Raw genomic sequence first — 22655 nt, 5'->3', positions numbered from 1 at the left:
GGGGGGCCGGGCTGGGGGCCGGGCCGGGCCGGGCGGCAGGCGGCTCCGCCCCTTAGCCGGGCCGCGGGCTGAGCCCGCGAGAGCGGCGGCGCGGGGGCGCCCCCCTCGGCCGGGCGCTCGGGTTACAGCCGCCGCTCCCCGGCTCCCCCTCCCGCGCCTCGCCGGTTCGCCGGCGCCGGGAGAGACATTGTAACGGAACTGGGACGCCAGCGCTGCATTGTGGGATCTTTTAAAGCGGCGGGGAGCGCGGCCCGGCCGCTCGGGCCCCCGCCCCCTTCGCCGGCTCGGCCCCAGCGCCACCCGGCCCGCGACGCACCCCCGCCCACCGAGGCCCGGTGGACCCGAGAGCCAGACACGGTGCCTCGCTGACTCTCACGGAGCAAAATCTTCCATCGCCCGGGGGTGAGACTTGTAAAACTGCCCTCCTCGGTCACCCCGGAAAGTAGGAGGCTTTTTCTGCAGACTCTGTTAAAAAAAAAAAAAAAAAAGAAAGAAAAAAAAAGGGCCCTTCCATCCCCCCAGGACTGACGGTCTGAATTGCTTTTCATCTGGAGTGGCAGTGATTCAGCGACCCCCTTCTCAGCAGCAGGCAATGACAGAGACAGGAGACGAAAAACACAGCGAATGAATCAGACGTGAGTAACCAAGTTTAGAAAGAGCTGGGCTCAGATTCAGAAAACCGCTCCCCCACCCCACCCCAGCCCCTACACACATCTACCTTAGAATAGAGCACATCGTCGAGGAAGGAGAGCGGTGTTTTTATTTGGAAACGCACATGTATGTGTCCTTTTCACTGTTCCACCTCTTTTCTTTGGCATGCGGTTACTCTAGTCACCGGACAAAATTCGGTCTTTGGTTCAGACTTGTAGTCACACAAGCTCACAACTCAGGAAGGGCTTTCAGTTTGGAGGGAGATGGTATGAGGATAGATGATGAATGAGACGCAAGGAAGCATTTCGAAGATAAAGTGTCCCTTTTGATTCTCCAGACGCTCGTCTTTTTGTTGGTTTTTTAATAATTGAAACCGAGATGATTACATATGAAGCACAGCATGTGACCGCTCACCTTACTCAGGCTTGACTTGTTTGGAGTTTGGGTTGGTAGACTTTTTGTTTCTTCCTCTTGTTTTTTTGACCTTTAGCTCTTGCACAGCTCATTAGTTCCTCTGCTTCGGAGGTGAACTGAGGAGAGAGGTGGTAAGACTCAAATTTGGCTAATCAACAGTTGGAGGATTTGGGGACAAGAAGAGTTTTCTATGATTCAAGTGTAAAACCCAGGGGAACTTTTTAAAAGATGGAGGGCATTGGATCCTCTTCTCAGAGGAGTTTTCCAGCCTTAATGTTAACATTTCTTAAGCTTTCATTCCCTGTCAACCTTTCACTCCACTGAATAACATCAGTCACTGCCTGATTGCCAAATGTGATGGAAAAATTCAGCCCCCCCATGTGGCATTTGCCAGTGTTGACCCCTCATTCTTTTGTAGAACCTGCCTCCCTTGTTTTGCTGGAATAGTCATCCTTCTTTTATGGAGGTCCTGAAACAGGGATGAGTGATAACAGTATGGGGTGTAATTATTGTTGAACCTGGGCTCCAGATCTTACCAAGCAGAAGAACCTTAATCTTGTTTCTGTTGATCACCAGGAGGGTGCTGACCTCTATTTTATCATTTGTCCAGAGGTGAACAAGTTGACTGACTCATGACAACCACCTTTCATATGACCAGCATGTAAATCAAGATGAAATTTATTATGATTGAGTAACTGTGTTCACTGTTTAAGAGAAGCACTTACTAGGATCCAGGAACCTGTTGAGGTGTCCTCATGCCCATGTGTTGCCCTCTTGGTGGCTACAGATGCCAGTGAACTTACCACTGTCCAGCCTGGATAAACCGAGACAAGTCTCTTCCCTACCTTAGCCCCATGTGGTTAATTCATTCTTTGTTCAGCATATAGTATAATTTGTTTTGAGCTTTCTTAGCTGTAAATCACATCCCTGTTAAGCCTTCCTGAGATCACACCAAATGTCCTTGGCAGGATTTGTAAACAACCTTTATTTCTGGTCTCTAATTATATTCCCTGAAAGTAACCTAACTCGAATAAGTGAGTATTCATGCACTTAAAGCCCTGTGACACAGTCAGATTTTATATGCAAGAGAAGAATCTGAGAAAGTGGATTCAGAAAAGAGGAGAATCCCAAGGGAGAGAGACATATGTCTCCTCTTTCCTGAATCAGTGCGAATGAACTAGTCAACAGCACCTAGAGTTATGTTGTATGTATTATTAGTTTCCTGCTGCTAACTGTAAACAAGTTACTGCAAACTTAGAGGCTATAAGAATGTGTTATTACAGCACCAGAGATCAGAAATCCCGAAATCAAAATGTGGGCTGTTGTTTGTCTTGGAGGCTCTAGGGGAGAATCCACTTAGTTGCCTCTTCTAGTTTCTCCATCTCTTGGCTTATGGTCTCTTTCTACATCTTCAAGGCCACAGAATGGAATCTTCAAATCTCTCTTTTATGACTTCTGCTTCATGGTTAGGAAGACACCTCTTTTTCTGGGCTAGGCAAAGAAAGTAGGAATTGATGTAGATACATTTCTAGCCATATATGTCATGAACTGAATTGAGTTATTTGCAGAAAGAAAAGGTACTGTCTTCATTACTAGTGAAATTGTTATCTGAATAGCTTTTTTGACTGTGTGATTGCTAAAATGATGCCTCATTAGTCCAATAAAACCTCTTTCCTTCTGGTGACCTATATAACTGAAACCCAAGGTATTAACACACTAAGTTCACATGTGCAGTTCATGGAAATAAATTCCTTTCTCTGGAAATCCCTGGCAACTCTTTTTATTGTGTCTATGGAATCATATGGCTAAGCTGGAGAAATATGTATCTAGGCCAGCGTTTCCCAAACTGGTCCACCAGAACACCACCTTGTAAGATGGGATGCTGGGAAGACAGTTGTACTGTGCTTAGATAAGGCCCATGAAACACAGTCGTGTCTATGGCTTAGGCCAGAAGAAGCTTGTCAGTGGGTCAGATCCATTAAGAGCCACGTGTCGGGAGGAAGTCCCAAGGGAGAAACAAACATTTTTGTCTCAAAGAAGGTATGTGTGTGGAAGGAGTGAATTGTGAACTTTAACTTAGACATCCCATTATTATCTAACTCCACTGTTTTTCCTTCTTTCCCCCTGCTTCGTCACACTCTGTTTTACCCAGAGTACTTTAATCTCAACCAGTGGCTCAGGACCACTCCTAGGTTCTCTTACCATGTGACCCTGAAATTGCTTGTTTACCAGTGGAGCCTCCCTCTACTTCCCAACCTCGCTCCCCCATCCCCTTGGTAAAGCCAGGGGCTATCTTGTATTTGTCTGTGTATCCCCCATGCATGACACAGGCCTGGCTCAGCCTGGGAGCTCAATTAATATGAGTTGAAATAACAGTGAAATGAATGAATGACAGTATAAATGCAGGAAACTCATGTCACCTGCTCATGTTATATTTGCCTTGGATCATCTTTCTAATGCATAATGAGCAGAGAGTTCCATTTCCTTAAATAATAAACATAACAGAAACATAATAAATATGGTATTGTGCTAGGTTCTGAGCTTAACGCAAATTGACATGACATAATCTCAGCCTCTGTGAGCTCACAGTCCATCTGAGAAAAGTGGTTCTAAAAGAGGAAAAAAAAAAAAAAGTGAAGTTGCTCAGTCGTGTCTGACTCTTTGGAACCTCATGGCCTATGGCCTACCAGGCTCCTCCATCCATGGGATTCTCCAGGAAAGAGTACTGGAGTGGGTTGCCATTGCCTTCTCCAGGGGATCTTCCTGACCCAGGGATCGAACCCCGGTCTCCCGCATTGTAGGCAGACGCTTTATCGTCTGAGCTACCAGGGAAGCCTAAAAGAGGAAAAGAGGCAAATAATGCTAGTTGCCTATCCCATTCTCTTTGTCCACTTCTTTCTTAGAAATAGAAACCTGATTTTGTGCTCAATGAGAAGTTCTCTCTCACAGCCTTCCTTGCAGATAGGGGTTACTAAGTTTTGGCCCTGTGGATGGAAGGTGTTGTGTGGGCCTTCCAGGAAAACTCATTTCTGTGTCCTCATTTATGGGCACGGCTGACTCAAGCACTATTCTTGCCTAAAACACAGATGTAATAGCTGGAGTTACAACTCCAGTCTTGTGACATCAAGGCTACCTAGAAGCCTGAGGTCATCTACTAAAATTTGTACAAATGGGATCATTTAGAGTTTTTCAGACACTTACCAAGCCTGCATTTAGTCACTGTTACAAGTTTAGAAGGAAAAAAAAAATCTCTTCAGTATGTGTGTAGAAAGCAATTAAATGTGGTTTTCTTTATCCTTCCTAATGAAAATCTTGTACACATACTGAATCACAGCAAAGATCTATAATTATTGTGATTTACTTGACCAACATAAAGGGCCTTTTTAGAAACAACTAACAATTCTCAGATCTATAAGAATTTTTAATTTAATGATAGTTTCTTGTTTAAAAAAATAATAAAACATTACGATACCAAATCATAAACAGCTCCTTAAAAGACCCTCTAATAATGTGATGGGGCAGGAGGATGACGATCAATATATTTTATTAAACAGTGAAAAGCAGTATGAAAAGAAAAAGCATAAACTATAAAAGGAAATTATAACAGGGTATATCAAAAGGAATAAATGCAAATATATTTAGAAATAGGATTTAAAATGTGATTGGCTTATTTAGGTAGAAGTTTTTGAGAGGATAATACCATGAAAGTTTTCTTATTTTTTTAATTATAGGCTAGAAGAGTAGATTTAGTCAGCTGAGACTAGCTCAGCAAGAGCCTGTACTGGGATTAGAATATTGGGGAAAAACAGTGAATGCGGTGCTTGATGTTATGAAGTTGTACCTTTGTAAATATGTGCAGTAAAATCTGATCTGTCTGACATTCTTTCAGCCTGAATGCCACTCACCAACTCCCTCCATGTCTCCAGTGCTATAATTGGGGTTTATAATGATGATCCCATATGACTCTGAATTATAGCAGAAAGATTAAATTATCTTCTGCTTTGCCTTCATGTATTCAATTATATATTTTTATTAATTGCAAACTGGAAATCTGATCTGTTTATAACACTGCTGGTTTAACCAGAGCCTCCTTATCAAGGACCCAGTCATGGACAATAAGAGAGTTTATAGTTCCTAGAAAGCAAACAGCCCAACAACGAATTTAAAATGTGAGATTTATATGATCATAGTAAGAATAATTAGTATAAAATAATTTAGAATCATTCAGCAACATTTGAAAGAACTATAACATATATTGATTAATAATAAATGCTGCACATCCAATTCTTTTAACAAGTATAATAATTCATATTCTGTAAGAAGAGAAAAATTAGAGTATGAGCAAAGTAAATCTTCATTTCAAATTTGGTAGAAGGTGGACTGTTAATGTTAGCAGAAGGGCAGATATTAGGTGTAGGGCCAGGGATAGGGAGCAGCAGAGGATGAGATGGTTAGATGGCATCAATGACCATGAATTTGAGCAAACTGGGAGATAATGGAGGACAGAGGAGCCTGGCATGCTGCACTCCATGGGGTGGCAAAGAGTCAGACACGACTTAGTAACTGACCATCGACAACTGGAATATTATACACTGAGCTGGATTATATGTCCCCATTTGGTTAGGGTCCTGTCAAGCTGTTCCTCTTCTCACCCTTGGTTTCCCCAGAGATGTATTGCTATGGTGACAATAAAGGACCTCTAGTAAACAGGAGATGAGCCTGTATCTTAGATCAGGTTCTCTGGAAGTGGAGCCTGAGGCAGGGATTCTGTGCTACAGAAAAAGGGGGAGGGGAAGTGCTTCCTATGGGAAATCTAGAGCAGGAACTGGGTTGCAGAGTCGGTCCCTTGGCGCAGAGAGACTGGCCTTTTATACCCCTATTATCGGTCACTCATTGGCTGTGGGTTGGTGGTAACACCAAAGACATGCACCTCCTATTCCCCAAGGGCAAAGAGGATTCTCTGAGAGGGATGGCACCTGCATTTAGTAACCGACACAGCCCGAGAAAGGGATCTGAGAAGGGTACCAGCAGTACCCACTAACAAATCAGAGCCCCACACCAACCCTTACTGATCCTGTAACAACTGAAGCGTACTACTAAAAAGTTCCTCGGAGGCCAAGTACCGCGTGTGACCATGTTTCTAAAGGAAGGTATGTTCAGAGCACAACTTGGCGTTGTGAGGAGCCAACTCCCTCCCTCCTCACCTGCACTTCGTGCTAAGCAGGGGTGGATGGTGGAGGCTGAAGGGACTGAGGTGCAGTGCCCAGCAAGGAAGGAGCAAAGGATGTTACGGAAATGTAGGATAGCTCCAGACAGGCTGGGATGGGACAAGGGCACCTTGGGTTAAGGCTTATGTCTGAGGCCCGCTTGCCAAGCTCCCCCTTTCTTCCACTGCCCCTAGAAACGGTACTTGCCTATTTATCTTTCTTCCATCAATCCCTGAGCTGCACACCAGGGTTTCTATCTTCCCTGGCCACTGGAGCTGTACTTGCCTTTCTTCAAACAGCTTTTCCACTGCTCTCTCGCTCTCTTTTTTTTTTTTTTAAATTGATTTGCAGTCTTATGTTAGTTTTGGGTATACAGCCAAGTGATTCAGTTATATATTCCTTTTCAGATTCTTATCCCTTTTCCCCACCACTCTTGATATAATAAACATTCAACTTCAGCTTCTCTGACATCCTATAATACTTTGACAGCTAAATATGATAGTGGACATGGGGAGATTTTTAATTTGTCAGTCACTAAGTCATGTCCCACTCTTTGTGACCCCATGGACTGCAGCATGGCAGGCTCCTCTGTCCTTCCCTGTCTCCCAGAGTTTGCTCAAACTCATGTCCATTGAGTTGGTGATGCCATCCAACCGTCTCATCCTCTGTTGTCCCCTTCTCCTCCTGCCCTCAATCTTTCCCAGCAAAAGGGTCTTTTCCAGTGAGTCAGCTCTTCATATCAGGTGACCAAAGTATTGGAGCTTCAGCTTCAGTATCAGTCCTTCCAGTGAATATTCAGGATTGATTTCCTTTAGGTCTGACTGATTTGATCTCCACGCAGTCCAAGGGACTCTCAAGAGTCTTCTCGGCACCACAGTTTGAAAGCATCTGTTCTTCAGCATTAAGCCTTCTTTATGGTCTAACTCACACCTGTACATGACTACTGGAAAAAACTGTAGCTTTGACTAGATGGACTTCCATTGGCAAAAAGATGTCTCTACTTTTTAATACACTGTCTAGATTTGTCATAACTTTTCTTCCAAGGAGGAAGTGTTTTAATTTCAGGGCTGCAGTCACTGTCAACAGTGATTTTGGAGCCCAAGAAAATAATCTCTCAATGTTTCCACTGTTTCCCCATCTATTTGCCATTAAGTGATGGGACTGGATGCCATGATCTTTGTTTTTTGAATGTTGAGTTTGAAGCCAGCTTTTTCGCTCTCCTCTTTCACCTTTATAAAAAAAACTCGTTAGTTCCTCTTCACTTTTTGCCATTAGGGTGGTATCATCTGCATATCTAAGGTTGTTGATATTCTTCTTGTGCTCTTGATTCAGCTTGTGCTTCATCCAGCCCAGCATTTCTTATGATGTACTCTGCATATAAGTTAAATAAGCAGGGTGACAATATACAGCCTTGACATACTCCTTCCCAGTTTGGAACCAGTCTGTTGTTCCATGTCCATTTCTAACTGTTGATTCTTGACCTGCATCCAGATTTCTCAGGAGGCAGGTCAGGTGATCTGGTATTCCCATCTCTTGAAGAATCTTCCACAGTCTGTTATGATCCACACAGTCAAAGCTTTAGCATAGTCGATGAAGCAGAAGTAGATATTTTTATGAAATTCTCTTGCTTTTTCTGTGATTCAACGGATGTTGCCAATTTGATCTCTGGTTCCTCTGCCTTTTCTAAATCCAGCTTGTACATCTGGAAGTTCTCAGTTCACATGCTGTTGAAGCCTAACTTGAAAGATTTTGAGCATTACCTTGCTAGCATGTGAAATGAGCACAATTGTAAAATAGTTTGAATATTTATCCATCCCAGGCTGTTTCCCTTTCTAAGTTTAGCTCCATGAGCCAAGCCCAGTGTGGGTACTATGGTTGGTCTTTGAGAAAAACAGAGGCTGTGCTGTAAGGCTGCATTTCAGGGGAACACTCCAAGGCTTTCCTGGGAGGTGCTGAGGAAAGGCTCTGTGGTCTTGTGGGGGAGTGAGGGAGGCAGATGGAGAGCCCCCCGGGAGACACAGGTGTGGGCAGGTGTACAGGAGTGGTTACAAGGCAGTTAACGGTGTTCCTCTAGCAAACTCAGAGACTTCCCTTCTCTTCCTCACCTGGCCCTTCAGCCCCAACCCTTCCACTGAAGGCACCATTTTAGACTAATGGAAGGTACATTTTTGACATGAATGAGTAGATGAGTATGGGGCAAGACTGTAAGATACTGGCTATTACAGGCTCTGAAGGAAGGGAGGAAGACCATAATTTTTACCCTAATCAGGGAATGAAAGAGATGTTCCCTTTACCCTACAGACTGGGATAGAAATAAATGACTCCAAGAACTACTGACGTTGAGATTACGAATAGTACCACCCTGGCTGGAACCAGAATATTTCCCGATATGGTTCTCAAATAAGTAAGGAGTTGGGGTGCCCTTAGCAGTATAGCCCACATAGGTGCCATGTGACACAACGGGGTGGCTGGTTAAGACAGTAATGGTGTCATCGTCTTATTCCTCACACTTTCCAGGAGAGGCCCTTCCCTTCCTGTTGCTGCTCATCACCCTGGGTGGAGATCCCAGTCTTCCTGACCTGCATGGGAGGTGATTCAGTCTGTTGAAATAGAAGAGCTTTAAGATAACTCTAAAGCTCTTTTCTCAGAAAGATTGGGAGGATGTCAAGACAGATCTTGGTTCAAGTCCTGACTCTGCTTCTTACTATTTGAGACCTTAGCTTTCTTATCTACAAAAAAAAGTACGGGGTAGGGGAGAAGAGGATAATATTGATAGCATGTAAAGAGTTACAATGATTAACTGGAATAATGTGTGTAAAGCATTTACATGGCTTGATATCATTTACTTACTTATCAAGCATTTACTGCTTGATAAGTAAGTGTTGTTGTTGCTATTATTATTATTATCTGCAGGCTTATAGGTGAGAATATACTTTCAGTTCAGTTCAGTCACTCAGTCGTGTTTGACTCTTAGTGACCCCGTGGACTGCAGCACGCCAGGCCTCCTTGTCCATTGCCAGCTCCTAGAGTTTTCTCAGACTCATGTCCGTTGAGTGGGTGTGCCATCCAGGCATCTCATCCTCTGTCGTTCCCTTCTCCTCCTGTTCTCCATCTTTCCTAGCATCAGGGTCTTTTCAAATGAGTCAGTTCTTTGCATCAGGCGGCCAAAGTTTTGGAGCTTTAGCTTCAGCATCAGTCCTTCCAATGAATATTCAGGGTTGATTTCCTTTAGGATTGACTGGTTTGATCTCTTTGCAGTCCAGGGGACTCCAAGAGTCTCCTCCAGAACCACAGTTCAAAAGCATCAGTTCTTCGGCACTCAGTCTTCTTTATGGTCCAGCTTTCACATTCATGCGTGAGTACTGGAAAAGCCATTGCTTTGAGTAGATGGAACTTTGTCAACAAAGTGATGTCTTGGCTTTTTAATACTGTTCTAAATACCTCTAACATAATAAATTTTAAAATATAGCAACCCGTATCGTATATACTATTATCATACCCGTTTTATAGATTAGGAAGCCAAATCATAGTCCGTCATTAGATGTCGCACAGCTGAGATTCAGATCCAGGAAGTCTGGTTTCAAAATCTACACTTTTTCCTAGTATGATATGTGGTTAATGGGTGAGGCAAGACTTAAAAAGAGTTGAGAGAATGAAGCATACAATTGGCATGGGTTCAGGTTGCAGAAGTTAGACTGGAATTGTAAATTGAGGTCTGGGTTAAGCAGATCCCTTTCACCTGGCCCTCCAAGTGTGCTGAGGCTGAGGGGTAGGGAGTGAGGATTGGGCAGCCTCAGCAGCATCAAAGCTTTCTCACCATGGACTGCTCACTCAGCAAAAAAAAATAAACCTACTATTTTAAAATGATTGATAAGTTTCCAAGTCAATTTATAAGCAAATCAGGCATATAACTCACAAGTGAACTATGGCTAAGACAATGATGTGCATTTTCAAGGACATTCCTGGTCTTACACGTCTTTTACCAGATAAGAGACCATCCTGGTAAATAACCCACTGAGTGCTAGTTCTTCTGCTTAATTAGCTTTGTGACCCTGGGCATGTCCGTTTGCCTTCTTGCACCTCTGTGTGGTGGAAGCATGGCCTGACAGAGGTTCTTTGACCTCACCATTGACTGACAGAGCTGGCTGCCTGATGAGAATCTCCTTTCCTCTTCCAGTGTTCTCTGAATACCCTCCATCTGTGTTTATTCCAAGTGGACCAAATATGCAGGTGGGTCTGCATTCCTTCACAGCAAGGGCTTATAGAATTACGTTAAATGTCACATCTAGCTCTAACATTCTGAGCACATGAATCAGAAATTATAATGATTAGTGCCATTGAAAGAGAAGAGACATAGAAGGCTTGCTTCAGCTTCTAATAATGACCCAAAGAGCAGTTCAGAAATCTAATTAAGATATACAGAAAAAAAAAAAAAAGAGTTAGGCTTCATTTGCACCAGGAACATAATACTCAGTGAACATAACTCTGTTATTTATTTACTTATTAACCTTATTCTGTGACTTCACTCCTACCATTCAATTTGTATATTGATTTCTGAGCATAGGTTTCCAAAACAGTCATCATCCTGTAAGGAATACAGGCCACCAGGGCTTTATAACAAATAAGTGGACAAAGACTGGATACTTTATGAAGAAATAGCCTCGTGTTTCTTGCTGCCCTCAAAACTGTGACGTCCATGTACTAATAGGGGTCGTGACAGCATGTCAAGCTGCAGGAAAAACTGCATAATACTCTAGTGATTCTAGATGGAAGTAGATAATCAATTCAGCCCTGGACAGCTTCAGAGAGTAAGTCAAAAAGAGATCTTTTTATTTCCCTCAGGGCAGAGATGTTTTTTGGTTCTGTGTTTTAATTTTAGCACCTGCTGTTTCCTAGGGAAGTGTTGGTTAAAACAAAAATTCTGTTTATTAGATCCAAGTGTCAGGAATTAATCAGAGATGAATAGCATGTCAATTTCCCTTTCCTGTAATATAATAAAAGAATAATCATGACTGTAACTCTGGGGGTCTGTGTAGGTAAGGAGTCTAGTCCTCTCTGGCCATTTTATGTAGCCACAAATAAAGGAATATAAAGGAGTTATTAGGAACAAGTTAAGTTTAAAAAAGCAAGACAGAATGAAACATGGGAGCTAAAATTCCAGGCCTTGGCAATCAATCCCTAGACCTGGGTGCTCTGCAGAAAAAGGAAACTGATAGAGACTCCATGGCAGGTCATTTTAACTTCTGCTTTCCAGTAGTCTGGAGTTGGAAAAGGGAGGTAGTGATCTGGGGTAGGAACTGCTTTACATGTAATAAATAGTTTACTGTGAGTGCTCAAAGGACATCCTTAGGATATATTTTAGAGACAGTGAAGAATTCACATGAATAAATAAAATTCAAGTTTCTAAAACTGAGAGAAAGTACACTATGGTGATACCCTAATTTCTTAGTATGGGCAGAAAGTAACATGGGCAGAAGAGAAGATGCATTGGGAAGTAACATAGGTTTAAAGGAGGTTTGAAAGGTTTCTAAGACCAGAATATAATCCTCCCAGGCTGTGGATAGCATCTTGGAGTGTTCTCTTCTTTCAAACCGGCTCTCCAGCAGCCAATTCAGTAGTCACTATGCACAGAAGAGGTGCTTGCATGAGTCTTTTTGTTAGATAAATGAAAAGCAAATTAATGCACTTTTCAGAACTCCCTTCAGAGTCCTGAGCCTGAGCAAGGACAATTAGCAAAAGCCATAGACTATTTGAGAATGAAGTATCTTGAAGTCTTCTAATGCTGGTTGTCAGTTTTTAACCCTTCTTCATCCTCCTGCTTACTCTTGCTCTTGAGAACAGAGCCCTGTAGATGCCTCCAGGCAACCCGGAAGTGAATGGATTAGCATCTAGAATAGGGCTAATAGGGCTGACTTCAGGCTATTTATCTGTCTGGGCCTTCATCTCTGCATGTATAAACAGAGATGATGATAATGAATATTTACCAAATAATGTGATCTGACCTAGTGCAGGCCCCAGTTCAAGGTAGCCTTTATCCTTACTCCTACTATAGACATCAGAAGTTTCAGGTTGAAGACCTGATGTTTTAGTGAGATGCTTTCCCTTCTATCTCATGGTGGGACAGTGAGTCGAGTGGGAGACCAGAAACCCAGCCTCTTCGTTAGGAACGGGGAGAGGAATGCCCTGGTGATGATTCAGAAGCGAGCACCAATATCAGTTGGGCAAGTATGAGATAGAACGGTTTCGTCACATAGTTGTTTGTTTTTTTGTGTGTCCATTCTGCTGATAAACATCCTCATTCAGAAGTTATTACTTCAAATGAAAAATACTGGTAAGTCAGGTGATTTGGCTGAACCGATTGCTGAATCTCTCTGTAAAGCAGTCAAGTCCATTGTCACGGACAAACTGAAGCTGAGAAAACTTGAATTACTGCCTGTCAGTTGAGCTGGACGGGGTCTTAGGCTCATCTCATCCAATGTCTTCGATTACTGGTTGAGGAGTCAGAGCCAGAGATGTCTGGGGACTGCTCAAAATCATGCAGTGAATTAGACTCAGAGTTAAGACTCAAGACTGGATGCAGACAAACATTTGTATTTATTAAGCTACACACTATTTCTATTCCTTGTGTCAATAACTTGTATCTCTCTGCAAAATAGTCAATGCAGCAATAAACCGGGATAAGTGAAATTTGTGAGTGAAATTGTGCTGACAGGTTTGGGGTTGCTTAATAGTCTCTGAAACCACAAAGAGCATTTGATTCAATAGTTTGCAGCCAATTTGAGAATTTATATTTATTTTCAAAAGGTGCTTTCATTTTCAGAAGTTCAAGAAATCTCTGTTTGATGTTCAGCCTTCAAAAAGGCTGGGTGGGCTGGTGATACCCGTGGTGATGGTTCTTTGTGGCCAGTGCCACCGTTAGACCAAGTACTGCTCAGAAAGCAATTCGATGCAATTTTGGAGGAGCCCAATGTCATGTCTTTCTGATTATAGTACGTGCGGTTGTCAAGCGAGAGAAACCACATCCCTTGGTGAGTTCTGCAATCAATGGGCTGTGAGCAGTCAGCCATGCTCGTGGGGAACAGCTTTCTACTGTATTTAAGACATAAGACTTAACCCTGGATCAAGCTGCTCAAAATTGCCTTTTTACTCAAGATCAAGCATCTTCAGAAGTCCTCTTGTATTAAGGAACTATTAAGTTGCACTGAAATAAAACAGCTAGAAAGAAAAAAAAAATATGTGTACTTGAAAGATGCAAAGACTTCATAGGGGTCTTTTCTGCTATCAAGATTCTTCTAGTTGACTTTTTTTGGCTGTGCTGGGTCTTCATTGGGGCTCAAGGCCCTCTTCCATCTGGCACAGGGGCTTAGTTGCGTCATGTGAATTCTTTGTTGTAGCATGTGGGATTTTCAGAGAAGGCAATGGCACCCCACTCCAGTACTCTTGCCTGGAAAATCCCATGGATGGAGGAGCCTGGTAGGCTGCAGTCCATGGGGTTGCTAAGAGTCGGACACGACTGAGCGACTTCATTTTCACTTTTCACTTTCCTGCATTGGAGAAGGAAATGGCAACCCACTCCAGTGTTCTTGCCTGGAGAATCCCAGGGATGGGGGAGCCTGGTGGGCTTCCATCTATGGGGTCACACAGAGTTGGACACGACTGAAGTGACTTAGCAGCAGCAGCAGTGGGATTTGAGTTCCCCGACCAGGGATCGAACCCACATCCCCTGCACTGGAAGGCGGATTCTCAACCACTGAACCACCAGGGGGGTCCTCTATTTGCATTTTGATATGTTTTCCTTTTCTTAATTTTAAACCACAAGATTTCCTTGTGCCAGTTAGAGTGAAATGAAATAGAAGTCAGTCACTCCCTAAATTCCTCTTAGATCGTGAACATTCTTTCTCTCCCTGTGGTCATGTGCATGCTGCCTCTACCAGTCTGAGACCCTCATGGCAGGCAGTAATCAACGTCCTGGAGCTGGGATCAGGGAAAACTCAAGCCTCACTGTTCCCATCCTTCCCCCTAGATGGATGCCTGTGTCCGTCTTGGTTCCTTTCCTCCACACTCAGCTGTGTCTTTCCTTCTGCTCATCTCTTTATTCATGCCTCGTACACTAGAAGCTTGAGCACAGGAGATTTTTCCTCCCTTCTGTTCACTTTCCTGGTTACCTTTAGACTCCTCTCCTCATACACCCCTGTTCGTTATATTCTCCCTCCCATGTTACTCCAAAAATCTACCTGTAATGCATGGCTGGTAAGCATATTCATTTTGCTTACGATTAACCTCAAAAGAGGACTGCACATTGTGGTGTGTTTTTAAATTAAAGAACCACCAGAATACTTGTGAGAGTTCACTTTGACTTTAGATTAAAAGTATTAATATTCATTTCCCACTCCCCCCACCATATCCTTCTCTAATTAAACTTAATTTCCTTACTGGAAAGATTTTAAACAATCATTTCTGGCTCACATCTTGAGTGCTGCAGTGCAGTGTTGTGTTCCAGTGCCTTTCACTGCAGATGTACCACAGGAGGTAAATGAGCCCTTTTGAAATAATTTTGGAACCTGGCCATTTTTAGAACATTGTTTCTATGAGAAAACAAATTCCCAGCTTTTAGAACATGATTTATTTTAAGTGGGGTATTTCCTTTTTGTGTTTGGTACCAAAAAAAAAAAAATCTTTTTGATGTGGTGACATAAAATCAGAGACCTGCCTTAGTTTTTACCTTGTTTAATATTTTCATAGTAGAAAAAACTGAACCTGTTGATTTCTTACATTTTATTGTTTTAGGGGGCATTCTAGAGACCTTTGCAATGCATGTGGTTGGTGATTTGTGAATTTTTCATAATTAGAGTATGTGGAGACTGCAGTTGTCCACTAGTTCTGTTTTTCCCCTCTTCCTTCCGGGCCACATAGAGAGACTGCCATGATTTTCCAGTCTGCCACGGAGCCAGGTGTGGCCGTGGGACTGGACACTTGCCAATGGAATGTGAGTACAAGCGGTTTGAAGAACTTTTGCCTTACCTGCTTAAGTGGATCTCCCTGGCCGGAGACTCCTTCTCTTTTCCCTACTTGACCAGCTAGACCTGAACAGCCCTGCACACCAGCTGTTGAGGGCAGAACTGTTGCCAGCCTGGGTCTCCAGTGACTGACGCAGAGCTGCCCACCAAGCTGGGGCACTTATCTTGCCCCGTTAGCTGGGAGACAAATAAACTTCATTGTTCTTGGAGCCACGTACTTTGGGGCTCTTTTCTTAATGGCCGTTTAGTCTACTCCATAAAATTACTACAAAAATTATTTTACAAGATGTCCTATTGTATTTAACCTCAGTATACTGAATAATCAAACTATATAAACACAGTCATTTTCCTCAGAAAACAAAACTCTGGAGACATTCGTCTTTGTTTCTCCTAGGAGTTTTCTCTATGCATTAAGAAATGGCTAAGGCTAATTTAATCTTCCATTCAAACATAAAAATCTGTTTGCCAAAGCCAGACATATTTTCCAAAGAGTAAGGCTCATTTAATCTTCCATTTGAACATAAAAATCTGTTTACCAAGGCCAGACATATTTTCCAAAGAGTTGTTATTTGAAAAGGGTAATATGTTCTGGCCTTCATTATATCTATTAAAGGAAAATAGGTAAAAGAATACCCACCTCAGAAGCACATTTCTTTGATATAGTATCCCACGATAATCCTATTTTAATTAGGGCCAAATTCTGCTTATGATCAAATGTGGTCTCAAGAAACAAAATTCTTCAGGGGTCACTTTATAACACAATAATGAAAGAAGCATAAAGCAAAGTTAACATCATTGAATTTCAAAAAAGAAAAATTATAAATTGGAATGAGGGCAGAATCACACACATATTCATGGTTTGTTTTTATACCACAGCTGGTGTCATATCTAATGGTACTTCTTTGCTGAATATTTTTGTTTATATAATTTGTTGATTTCTTTGTTTTCCTCACAAAGTAAAATAACATTTATAATTAAGGCTTTTTGTATGCTTCTTCCATTAGAATAGATACTGATAAAATAATATAAAATATGAAAGTTAAAATAAATAGTGCCAAATTGGCCCATGGCTAAAGAGAAAACATGTAGACCTTGAATGAAATAGGGATGAATTCATTCCTCAAAATCTAAAAATTGAAGAAGTAGGAAATGGGGTTACAGAAGAATCTATGAGATTAATGTTGCTGTTGTTTAGTCGCTAAGTCACCTCCAACTCTTTTGCAACCCCATGGACTGTATAGCTCACCAGGCTTCTCTGTCCATGGAATTCTCCAGGCAAGAGTACTGGAGTGGGTTGCAATTTCCTTCTCCAGGGGATCTTCCCAACCCAGGGACCAAATCCATGTCTCCTGCATTGGTGGGCAGATTCTTTATCACCAAGCCACAAGGGAAGCACTAGTGGCTATTACTGTATTCTTCATGGAACTCAAAACTCTGGGTAAATTCTGAGACAGAACTTTTAAGAGGATAATATAGGCATTGAGTTCAGTTCAGTCACTCAGTCGTGTCTGACTCTTTGCGATCCCATGGACTGCAGCATCCAGGCTTTTCTGTCCATCACCAACTCCCAGAGCCTACTCAAACTCATGTTATCAAGTCGGTGATGTCATCCAACTATCTCATCCTCTGTTGTCCCCTTTTCCTCCTGTCTTCAGTCTTTCCCAGCATCAGGGTCTTTTCCAGTGAGTCAGTTCTTTGCATCAGGTGGCCAAAGTATTGGAGCTTCAGCTTCAACATCAGTCCTTCCAATGAACATTCAGGGTTGATTTCCTTGAGAATTGTCTGGTTTGATCTCCTTGCAGTCCAAGGGACTCTCAAAAGTCTTCTTCAACACCACAGTTCAAAAGCATCAATGTTTCGGCACTCAGCTTTCTTTATGGTCCAACTCTCACATCCATACATGACTACTGGAAAAAACCATAGCTTTGACTAGATGGACCTTTGTTGGCAAAGTAATGTCTCTGCTTTTTAATATGCTGTTTAGGTTTGTCATAACTTTTCTTCCAAGGAGCAAGCATCTTCTAGTTTCATGACTGCAGTCACCAATTGCAGTGATTTTGGAGCCCAAGAAAATTAAGTCTGTCACTTTTTTCATTGTTTCTCTATCTGTCTACCATGAAGTGATGGGACTGGATGCCTTGATCTTTGTTTTTTGAATGTTGAGTTTTAAGCCAGCTTTTCACTCTCCTCTTTCACTTTCATCAGAAAACTCTTTAGTTCCTTTTTGCTTTCTGCCATAAGGGTGGTGTCATCTGCATATCTGAGGTTATTGATATTTCTCCCGGCAATCTTGATTCCAGCTTGTGTTTCATCTAGCCTAGCATTTTGCATTATGTACTCTGCATATAAGTTAAATAAGCAGAGTGACAATATACAGCCTTGACTTACTCCTTTCCCAATTTGGAACCAGTCCGTTGTTCCATGTCTGGTTCTAACTGTTGCTTCTTGACCTGCATACAGATTTCTCAGGAGGCAGGTAAGGTGCTTCAGGAAAATATTTCATTCTCTCCTGACATATTTTAACTAGTAGTAAATTCATCTTACTTAAAAAAAATACAATCCATTAAGTTCCCTACATACGAATGAATTTCATTCTGAGAGTATGTTTGTAAGGCCAATTTGTAAGTCCAGCAAAGTTAGCTTCAGTTTAGTTCAGTCGCTCAGTCATGTCCAACTCTTTGCGACCCCATGAATTGCAGCACGCCAGGCCTTCCTGTCTATCACTAACTCCCGGAGTTCACTCAGACTCATGTCCATCGAGTCAGTGATGCCATCCAGCCATTTCATCCTCTGTCGTCCCCTTCTCCTCCTGCCCCCAATCCTTCCCAGCATCAAAGTCTTTTCAAAGTACTGAAGTTTCAGCTTCAGCATCATTCCTTTCAAAGAAATCCCAGGGTTACTCTCCTTCAGAATGGACTGGTTGGATCTCCTTGCAGTCCAAGGGAGTCTCAAGAGTCTTCTCCAACATCACAGTTCAAAAGCATCAATTCTTCAGCCTAGTACCCAACTAATACAAATGGCTACTCAATATTGTACTGTAATAGGTTTATAATACTTTTCACACAAATAATAAAAAGCACAAAAAATCAAACATTTTTAGTCTTACACTACAGTACCTTGAAAAGTGCTGTAGTCCCGTATTACAGCTGGCATTCAAGGCTTGGCATCAAGTGAAAAGGCAAGAAGAGTTACTGACTGGAGGAGGGAGGAGGTGGGAGATGGTAGAGCTGAAGGATCATAAGCAATAGGCGATGGAAGGCCAGCTGCAACTTTCCTCATGCCTGATGTTGATGGCACAGGTTTTGGTTTCTTGCTGAACTAGATGCATATTCTCATCTTGAAAGTTGTAATGTTCTCGTGTTGGGGACTTCCTGTACTGGACTTTTAACTCTGTCTGCCAGTAAAAGATTATGATAGCGATTATCTAGCTCTTCTTTACTCATATGAAGCTTTTTACTTCAACTTTATACCGACATCTGTAGATCTTTGCTATAGTAAACATTGCTTCCCTTCTTCCACCAATCCCTGGCTGCCTGACTAAACCAAGTGGAAGCATCGTAACCGGCCATCGACCGATGAGAGAACAGGCTTATATCAGGGGGAGCCAGTATAATACGGATCATAGGTCTGAAAAGAACCTTGATTAAATTTTGTGTCTTGGTTTCTGTGCTTAAAAATATATATATTATAAGCCACACTATAGTAATTGACTGCAGTGTGACAGTTCTTCTAGAGTCTTAGTGCAAAGAATCTTCAAAAGGCTTTAGTGTTACTCAGCTCTTTGATAGATCCAAACTGGGCCTCAACTTCCTTATCTGCAAATGGGAAGACTGTATTAATATTTTTTTTTTCCTAAGCCCCATCTAGAGGAAGTCTCTACCTGCAGGAAATAACGTGGCACACAACTCTTCATTGAAAACAAACGTAAAGACAGCTTTTAAGAGGAAACAGTATCGCAACGGGGAGGGAGGAATAAAGGGCTGAGGAGCACGTGACTATGGTGAGGGCCCTGAAATGGGTCAGCCGACCAGAGGACCAATCCAGCCTGCTGCCTGTTTTATTAAGAGCTAAGAATGACTTTTCCATTTTTTGTTTAATAATACTAATATTAACATTAATATTCTTCAAGGTGGATAATTTATTTATTGTTTTTTATTTTGGACCATATTTGAAGTGTTTTTGGAGTCTTTCCCAAAAGTTTGGTAGCTTAGGTGTAAGAGATGGAGTTGAAAGGATCAGAGACTGAAATTAACATGACAGATTCAAGAAAAGGAGTGGAATGAGTGTTCAAGAGGGCAGTGTTGAAGTCACTCGTCTGGAGTCCAGATTGATTGGTAAAGCAAGGGAAACCAGAAGGAACTTGATCAGCTAGGATTAGAAAGAAGACTTAAGAAAGAAATGAGACCAAGATGTCATTTCTATAGGATAAAGCAAGGAGAAAAGATAGAAATCAAAGAAGATGAAATCAGAAGGAAGGACTTCTCTCCTTCACCATAACCAAATTAAAGATCTTGTAATATTAAGACTAAGGTGTACGATCTGTCTATTATGGGGACTGTGGGAATGTCAGAATAAATCTGAAGATGCAACTCTAGGAACGTCTGCTTTATCCTGGAAGACATTTGTTCCACAGGAAGTTTTTCTGTCCATGGTTAAGTGATGTCTGAGCTGTTGCTAGTGGGACTAGATCACAGAGAACAGCCTTAGCCAGAGAATCTTAACTTGAACCTCAGGGGTTTGGTTGAAACTAAATAGTCCTTTGGAATGGAGCTGAACAATGACTCAACTCATGGACTTTGGCTCACTGGGCACCCTTTCCCTCCCTCCTAGGGAAACTGAGATTGAATGAATAATAGCTGTGAAATACTCCCTTGAGAACAAGACTCCTACACACTAATAAATACTAAATGCTTTTTCATTACAATTTAAGTGAATGACTTGCTTCCTTTCGAAATGCCTCATAAATGAATGGCATGAGAAGGAATGATATTTCTACAAAATGTTGCTCATTAACACTAATTTATTATAGACCCATGAATGTCTACAGATTTTGTTGTTTGAAAATTAATTTGCATAAATATTTGAGGAATGGTAGGAAAGAACTTAATAAATATCTGAACCATTTAATTATTTGAAGTACCTAGACTTAACTAAAATTTACCAAAGGATAATTTTAAAGCTTATTCATTAAATAGTGATATTTGGGCCTCATTTGAAATTTAAAAAAATCTTTTATTTTTTTTTTCTTCAGCTCCTGTTTTATCTCTTCTCCCCTTACCCCTGGTCCCAATCTCCATCCCATCCCCTTTGCCCCCAGATATTCTTTCAGAAATTCAGTAGTAATAGGAAGGAAAATATTCACATATTCCAGAAAGCAAATAATTTCTTGGTCTTCATGACATAAGAATACTAGCTCTCCCACAGAGAAGCAAATTGGATGACAATTTTAGGATAATTGAATTGCTTGGTGCTTTTCAGGTTGTTGGGAAACTGGTGCTGTGAAAACCAGTTTATTTTTCAGTGCTGCCTGTAGTTTCCTCTAGCAGGAGACTTTCTATTTACACATTAAAAACAAAACACAGAGCAAAGACTTGCAGATTTGTGAGTAGGTTTATGTTATCCAGTGGCTTTGAAAATGGACACTTGGTAAACTAAATTAAAACAAATTGAGTTGCCCACATTTTCAGTGAGTTCCGTATAATAATTTGGAGTGGGCAAAAAAAAAAAATCTGTATAAAAGAGACCTGTGGATACTAATTTTAAACTGTCTTTTTTACCCCTTTTGGGATGGAGATCAGGGGTTGGTAATTAGGGCTTTCAGGTATGAAACAATTGATAATGACCAAACAAAATGGTTGGTAATCACAAAGAGATAAGGCACAAAAAGAAAAGTATCTGGGCAGAGACAAATCATGGAACTGAACAGAAGCTGAGTGACTTAGGCCTTTGTTCCTCAACATTGACCATGCATCAGAATTACCTGGAGGGCTTATAAAAACACAAATCTCTAGGTCCCACCCCGGGAGTTTCAGACTCAGTTGATCTGGGATGAGGCCTGAGAGTTTCCTTTCTACCAAATTTTCCAAAGATGTGGATGCTGCTCATTCACTTTAAGAACCACATTTAGGTTGATTTAGGGCAGTGTCTAGAGACAGAAAGGTTTAATAAGAAAGCATTGAAGGACTTCACTGGTGGTCAAGTGGTTAACAATCTGCCCACCAGTATAGGGTGGTAATGGTTTAGTTGCTAAGTCATGTCCAACTCATACGACCCAATGGACTGTTGCCTGCAAGACTCCTCTGTCCATGGGGTTCTCCAGGCAGGAATACTGGAATGGGTTGCCATTTCCTTCTCCAGGGGATCTTCCCGACCCAGGGATTGAACTTGAGTCTCCTGCACTGCAGGCAGATTCTTTACCAACTGAGCTGATGTATAGGTTCTGTCCCTGGTCTGGGAAGATCCCACATGCCACAGAGCAACTGTGCCTGCATGCCACGACTGTGGCAGCCTGCACACCTAGAGCCTGTATTCCACAACAAGAGATACCATGGCAATGAGAAGCCCATGTTCTGCAACTAGAGTAGCCCTCACTTGCCTCGCTTGATCTAGAGAAAGCCCACGTGCAGCAATGAAGACCCTTTGCAGCCAAACATTTATTAAAAACCAATATTAATTTTAAAAAGTGTTGATGACTATGATAAGAGATAAGAAGCCAATTTATTGGAGGAAATTAAAGGGAAGATGGAATTAAGACAATGGAGTGATGACTAAAATAAAAGTAAAGTAAACTTTAATTAAATGACAAGCTCTGTGCTAGACTCTTTGCCTTCACATTTCTGCCAGGTAGTCAAAATAATAACATTACGAAGAGGCACAAGGTGTTCACATGAGTGGATAAGAATGACTATAGTAAAATAGCTTTGCAAGGTCAACACAGTTAAAAAGTCGTCCTGAGTTCCAAGCCACTTAAGAGATAGACAAGGAGAAAGACAGATGGAGATCAGGATACCATACTTATTACTGATTAAGGCTGGGAGGGATAATGTGGGGTTAGAAGTGCAGCATGCTTCTTAATGCTATAGCTCAGAAATAGGCAGACCAATCTACTGGGCCAGGCCAGATGGACACGTCTCCTCCCGTGGGGGCCTCCCCGTGTAAAACTCCCAACATGGAGGACAAGGTGTGCGTATATGTGCATTACTGGAGCCGTTCCCCAAGGAAGGAGAGCTTGACAGTGGCTGAGCTTTTGCAGGCCCTATTTACTTTTCTCAAATTTATCATTCAGTAATTTGCTGTTTATTCTCTGAGACACATTGGTGAAAGAGTAAGGAGGCAAGAAATGTTACATGAACTGAGGGCTCTCTAG

The sequence above is a fragment of the Oryx dammah genome, unplaced genomic scaffold, assembly GCF_014754425.2.
Source record: "Oryx dammah isolate SB20612 unplaced genomic scaffold, SCBI_Odam_1.1 HiC_scaffold_29, whole genome shotgun sequence".
NCBI classification, from domain to species: domain Eukaryota; kingdom Metazoa; phylum Chordata; class Mammalia; order Artiodactyla; family Bovidae; genus Oryx; species Oryx dammah.
This window is presented reverse-complemented; position numbering follows the sequence as displayed.